The sequence below is a fragment of the Protopterus annectens genome, chromosome 8.part0 (assembly GCF_019279795.1).
Source record: "Protopterus annectens isolate FY-2018-M chromosome 8.part0, PAN1.0, whole genome shotgun sequence".
NCBI classification, from domain to species: domain Eukaryota; kingdom Metazoa; phylum Chordata; order Ceratodontiformes; family Protopteridae; genus Protopterus; species Protopterus annectens.
The window spans coordinates 143,277,231-143,282,254 of NC_056741.1; the positions used below are offsets into that span (position 1 = coordinate 143,277,231).

At 42.0% G+C, this 5,024-nt stretch overlaps 1 non-coding gene across 1 annotated transcript; it reads right to left on the reverse strand.

The window, feature by feature from the left end:
- Positions 1 to 4,016: 4,016 nt before the first annotated feature.
- TRNAG-ACC lies at positions 4,017 to 4,088 on the reverse strand. The gene has a single exon. It is a non-coding gene; the product is annotated as a tRNA-Gly (tRNA).
- Positions 4,089 to 5,024: the final 936 nt, after the last annotated feature.

Here is a 5,024-nt window from a genome sequence, read left to right on the forward strand (position 1 = left end):
CATCTGCAAACATCATAATCCACAGGCACTCCTGTCTGATCTCGTCTGTCAACCTGTCCATCACCATTGCAAATAAGAAAGGGTTCAGAGCTGATCCTTGATGTAATCCCACCTCCACCTTAAACGCATCCGTCACTCCCTCCGCAGACCTCACCACTGTCACACTACCCTCGTACATATCCTGTACCACTCTTACATACTTCTCTGACACTCCCGACTTCATCATACAATACCACAACTCCTCGCTAGACACCCTGTCATATGCTTTCTCTAAATCCACAAAGACACAATGTAACTCCTTCTGACCTTCTCTGTACTTCTCCATCAAAACTCTCAGAGCAAACATCACATCTGTTGTGCTCTTTCCTGGCATGAAACCATACTGCTAATCACTAGTCATCACCTCCCTTCTTAACCTAGCTTCCACTACTCTTTCCCATAACTTCATGCTGTGATTGATCAGTTTAATCCCTCTGTAGTTACTACAACTCTGCACATCACCCTTATTCTTAAAAATCTGTACCAAAACACTTTTTCTCCATTCTTCAGGCATCCTCTCACTTTCCAAGATTTCATTAAACAATCTAGTTAAAAATTCCATTGCCATTTCACCTAAACACCTCCATGCTTCCACAGGTATATCATCAGAACCAACAGCCTTTCCATTCTTCATCCTCTTCATAGCTATCCTTACTTCCTCCTTGCTAATCTACTGCACTTTATGATTCACTATCTGCACATCATCCAACCTTCTCTCCCTCTCATTCTCTTCATTCATCAACCCCTCAAAGTACTCTTTCCATCTGCTCAACACACTGTTTTAATTAATGTCATTCAATCTCAGTGTTAGTGACATAATGATTAAGTTACTATTAAGCAGGTGTAGACACAAATATGCAGTAGTAAACATATATAAGCACCAGTAAGCATGTTTACGTGCATTTGCGTGGGCGAACTTTACCGTTAATGGGGCAACACTGTTAATGTGGTTGCTGACTTCCGAATCCAGTGTCAAACCATGTATTTGTGTTAGTCTTAACATGTGTGTGTGTAAAATGTAGAAGTTGCAGTTGTTTTCATTTTGTTTTTACATTTTATCCATTTAACTGATTTACACACAACTGTTAACATTAACATCCAAACAACATGGATTGAGGTTGGAGTTGGAGCTTAGCACCCGCATTGAAAGTGTTTGCCCGAAAGCAGAATAGTGCAAAAACAAGACAAAGGCCTACTATTACAGCAGTCTATCCATTATAGGGAAAGCAGGCATTGTAGAAAATATTTTCATTGACAAATACCATCCTCAACATCTCTAATTATACTTACTCGGCTTCTTTAAGCCACAAGGATGCAATTACAATCAGTAAACAGTGATCGTTTGTTTTTTAAGAGTGTCAGCCATGGATTTAGGAAGGCATCACTGAGCCTGGAAATAACTGTGTTTTCGATGTATACATATGTTGCTATTGTTCAAGGCTTTTACATAATTAATTCAAGTTGAAGCCTAATCTTAGCAACTTGAGTCTTGTAAGCCCTTCACGGCAAACATATACATAGCAATTACACTGTCTTTTAATCATCATTTCACATGTCCCACACAGGACTGAAAACTGTCTGATTATAAATGGTCACCATGACTACATCTTTGTAAACTATAAGCACTGGCAGTTACTTCATGTTAGGCATTTCATGCAGTGTACATATCACCATGTCATGCCTAATTAGCAGAAGAAAGGAATGTCATGTTATTTGCAAGTATTTCCTTATTATTGATTTCCTGTCTGTGTGACTTACCAGGGCAACACTTTAAAGCGATCACTCCGCTTTAATGCAGTACCATAACACGTCTGTCAGGCAGGCTTGTGTAAAATTAGACTAGTTACTTGGTTAAATATTTTATGCCGACATGTGCTCAACAGGCATGTTAATGAGCTGCATTACACCTGAATGATTGCATTAACAGTGTTGCCCCGATAACGGAAATGTACCCATTCAACAGTATAGAACATGTATTAAATTACATAGATGTATGTGTGTTAATGTCTATATATATGTATATATATATATATATATATATATATATATATATATATATATATATATATATATATATATATATACACACACATACATAGCTCATAGATATAGATTATATATCCCAAGAACAACCTTCGTGTCACCAAAGCATCAGGAAAGAATGAAAATGAAAACACCTGCAGCTCCCGTATTATGTTCTGGTGTTAATCCCAGGCACGCTGTCTGACACACGGGTTCAAACTGTAGTCTGGGTAATAATAGGGTTGCTGACGTTACTCACCAGGCCTATTGCCAAATGTATGGGTATGTCTCGCCAACCCAGTCACTTGGCTGATTGTGACATATATGGCCAGTGTATAGGAAAACTACAAAACATGCTCCCCAACACATCCAGTGGCTAGACACTCACAGCCACCAACACACAGGATATGACTGACAAACACACACACCTGCTATGCCTCAGAATAGAACACCTACCTAACTACTTTAACACATTACAGCATTACGCAGTTACAGAACGCGCTACCGAGATTACTGGGTTAGAGCAGTCTGAGAGGTGTATTTCTGGGTGGGTGACATCAGCAGGACTGCCAAAGTTGAGTATATAAATTGTACGGAGTGTGAGTACTCCAAAAGCATTGTTCTGTCCTCAGGCAGACTGACAGACACACACACATGCCAGTGGTGGGATCAGAACACCTGCCTATCTACAAATCACTATTACAGTACTATGCAGTTACGAGTCGGGACACGGAGATTACACATTCCAAGGCAGTCATCATGATCTTCTAGGATTGCGGACATCAACAGGGATGCTGGCAGTTAAGATGTAAATAACTGTGGTACAACACCAAGTAACCTTTGACTGGTGGACTGTACCTAGCCCTGCAACAACTGTGCAAAGTACCCATGTATGGACACAGCTGCATCATGTGTTATACAATGCAATGATACCACTGTTTGTAACCAGTTCAGCTGTACACATACCAGGGTCGCTCGGATATTGACAGTATACAGGTGACTATTGCTGTGCACCATTCAGTGTATACACAGCCTGACATGAAGCTATGATTGTACATGATGTTTATGTGGAGAGCAAATTGTTTTGACATTTGTGTAGGATACAACCTGGTATGTGGTTAGCTCCCATGCAGCCTGTATGTATGGCATTAGAGAGTGCAGCTTGTACCTGCATAGTTGTTATTACAGGGGCTCTGTAGTGTACATGGATATATGAATGTGTACCTGTTGGGGGGGGGCAGTGTGTTTACGTTATCCAAGACTCTATCTGGATGAACAGGTGCTATTTCCATAGGTGCAGTACTTCTCATGCCATAGTGCTGTGAAGCAGAGCAGGTCTTGTTGTTGCCATTATGTTTTATGACACAGCTATGGAATCCTCTGTGTTTGGCCTCATATGTGGATGATTAGTTTCACAGTAGCTTTGTGTGGCATTATATGGTGTATCTGCATCTCACTGAGGCTGACCATGGATCAAGTTCCACTCATGTGTGTTGACTCTTGCACCTGTTACTACCTTCTGTGGTACAGTTTAAGGCAGGGTACCACCGGTTTGCCTTCATGTTTGTGTTTGGTTGATTCTGGTTTCTATGGCACGATCACTGCACATATGTGAGTGCTTAAAGTGCATTTGTGTAGGCCCAGCATTTGCACATGCATTGTACATCTGCATGGGTGCCATGACAGTCACCACTTCACTCTTAAGGAGCATAACATTGGCTTTGAAGACTAACCATTTGTGGCATACTGTTAGCCCTGGTGGTGTGACTATGGTGATCCATGTCATTGATTAGATTAGATTAGTACTAGATTAGTACTAACTTAACTTGCTGCCCTTGAGCTTTTTAAGCTTAGCCAGTTTATCTGAGACTCAACGCACCCACCTTGTTGTGTTTGTAAGGCAAACACTTTAACCATTAGGCCACCCTCCCAACCCCAAAAATATATAGATTTCTTGTATTGGCCGGGAATCGAACCCAGGTCAACTGCTTGGTAGGCAGCTATGCTCACCACTATACCACCAATGCTATAACGGTGTTTATGAAATCCAACATGCATTGAGCACATGTGCTGGTACATGATGAGTCTTCCCGGTTCATAATGGGATAGCTGAGTGGCCATGATTATGGTTTCCTATCTCAAAACTGGTATTCCCCATAACAGCACAATGACAGTTGGGAATTCTGAGGCATGGTGGATGATCTGTCACAAGGTGCAATTTGGATTACACTTTGGCACAGAGGTAGTTGCTCAGCATAATGCATCTTACGTTGTGCAAGTGCAACTAGCGTGGGGGTGTACATATCCCTCAGGAAGTTGGACACACCTGTGGCCCATGTATTCCAATAAAGGATGATGGCCAAGAGGTGAGGTATGTGTTATAACATGGTCATGCAGAGGTGCTCTCCAAAGCATTGAACCATATCTCAATCACTGCACAGATATGTTCTCCATGTTTCAGATTGCCGTAAGTGTGTCCATATTGAGTACCTGATTTGTATCATTGAGTAGCAAGACCCACAGTTTATTTCTTGGCTGGCCCTGTTGCACCACTGGACTTTCACTTGAACCTGGCATGATGAGGGCACTATAGGGGAAGCATGGGCTGCTGCCAGTATCCAGATTCTCAGGGGTGACAGGTGCAGGCCCTGTCTGGCAAAGCATCATGGTCTGTCAACCATGTTATCCCAGGCAGAGAGATGCTGGATACTCTTTGAATTACACCAGTATATTACACGATTGTGGAATACAATCCTTGTCCCTGTACTGCTGCATCATTCTGGCCAATGGCAGAATGCTACCCAGGACTTGGGACATACCTGCATGGGCTACAAGACCTGACAGTCTCTACATGTGTTCCCATGCAGTTCAGGCTACTGCATCACAGGTCATCCTGCACAACAACATAGAATATGCCAGAGACGTGTATAGTTCTAAAGGTGGTCTGAGTGTATGGGTATGTG